Source organism: Rhincodon typus, chromosome 1 (assembly GCF_021869965.1).
Source record: "Rhincodon typus isolate 14 chromosome 1, sRhiTyp1.1, whole genome shotgun sequence".
Taxonomy (NCBI): domain Eukaryota; kingdom Metazoa; phylum Chordata; class Chondrichthyes; order Orectolobiformes; family Rhincodontidae; genus Rhincodon; species Rhincodon typus.
Window position 1 is genome coordinate 174,940,575 of NC_063332.1, and position 2,026 is coordinate 174,942,600.

Sequence of the window (2,026 nt, forward strand, 5' to 3'; positions counted from 1 at the left end):
TTTGATGCCACAAACTCAATTGGCCAAAGGTCCTTTTCTGTACTGTATCATTCTAAGTAATGTGTGAAGTGCAGTCATTGATATAATGTGGGAAACATAGCAGTGAAATGGCACAGGGCAAGTTTGCACAGTGACAACGACCTGATGGTCTGTTTTTTGTGAAGTTAGTTGTGAGAGAAAGATTGGCCTGGACACTTACCCTTCTGTACACCCATGCGACCTTTAACACATGCCTAAGAGTACCTGTGTTTAATGGACAATCTGAGAGACAGACTCTCCAATAATACACACTTTCTGCCTCGGTTTACTGCTGAGGTTTCTGAAGTGGAACCTAATCCCATTCCTTTCTGACTCAGAAGTGAGTGTGCATCTCACTAGATCATGGTTAACAGTCATTAACCCACAGAATCTGCTTGTACAGCAAGGAACAGCTGCTGTTGTAATTGTACCCACATCCACCCCTTCCTCAGATAGTTCATTCCACATGCTGTGTAAAAAATTTGCCCCTCATGTATTTTTTAAATCTCTCTCCTCTCACCTTAAAAATATGCCCCCTAGTCTGAATCATCAGTTTGGTGCTTTATTCCTGAAAACAGTTTCAAGCCAATAGGAGCTTGTGAGGGGCACAGAACAGGGTAAAAAGGGATATAAAGCGTGAGCACAGTCTTAATGGGCCAAATGGCCTCCCCTGTGCTCTCTGATTCAAACTGACAGCACTAAAAGACATTAGTTGGCAATTCACCTTGCTGTTATTTGTAGTATTGTACTGTTTGCAAAATTTATCAGTGACTGCATGTTCTTATATATCCACAGTTACTGCACACTGCAAAGGAACTACTGGAATGTCAAGCACCTGGACATGTCTGAACAAGGTGATAGAGTTTCTGTAAATACTTTCTTACGGTGTGCAGAGAAACCCAAACGGGAGGGGAATAAAGTGACTAGAATTGGTGAGGATCAGTGAATCAACATGCATAAAGAGAATTGCCATTTCATGTCAAATGTCTTGAAAGAACAGTCACAGACTCATACAGCATGGAAACAGACCCTTCGGTCCAACCAGGCCATGCCGAACATAATCACAAACTAAACTAGTCCCACCTGCCTGCTCCTGGCCCATATCCCTCCAAACCTTTTTAATCATGTATCTACCTAAATCCATTTCTGAAGAAGGGTCTAGCCCCGAAACGTCAGCCTTCCTGCTCCTCTGATGCTGCTTGGCCTGCTGTGTTCATCCAGCTCTACACCTTGTTATCTCAGATTCTCCAGCATCTGCAGTTCCTACTATCTCTCAAACTCAAAACATTAACTCTGTTTTCTCTCTGCACAGATGCTGCCAATCCTGCTGAGTTTCTCCAGCAATTTCCGTGTTTACAATAGCAGGAGAAACCTGTACTGATTGGTTGGTGTTTGGTTCTTGATTGGCCAGGGCCATGCAGAGTTTCCATTTTTTGAGAATGGGCGAGTTTATTGTGAAAGCTCCCACAAGGTACAACGATGAGCGCACAACACGCCGACACGGCTGGGAACACGCCGACACGGCCGGGGGTACGCCGACAGGGGAACACACCGACATGGCTGGGAACACAGCCGGGAACACACCGACACGGTCAGGAACACGCCGACACAACCGGGAACACACCGACACGGCCTGGGACACACCGACACGGTCTGGAACACGCCGACATGGCCAGGAACACACCACCACGGCCGGGGACACACCGACACAGCCAGGAACACACTGACACGGTCAGGAACATGCCGGCATGGCTGGGAACACACCGACACAGCCGGGAACACACCGACACGGTCAGGAAAACGCCGACATGGTCAGTAACACACCGACACAGCTGGGAACACACCGACACGGTCAGGAACACACCGACATGGTCAGGAACAAGCCGACATGGCCAGGAACACACTGACACAGCCGGGAACACACCGACACGGTCAGGAACTCACCGACATGGTCAGGAACTCGCCGACATGGTCAGGAACACACCGACACGGCCGGAGACACACCAAC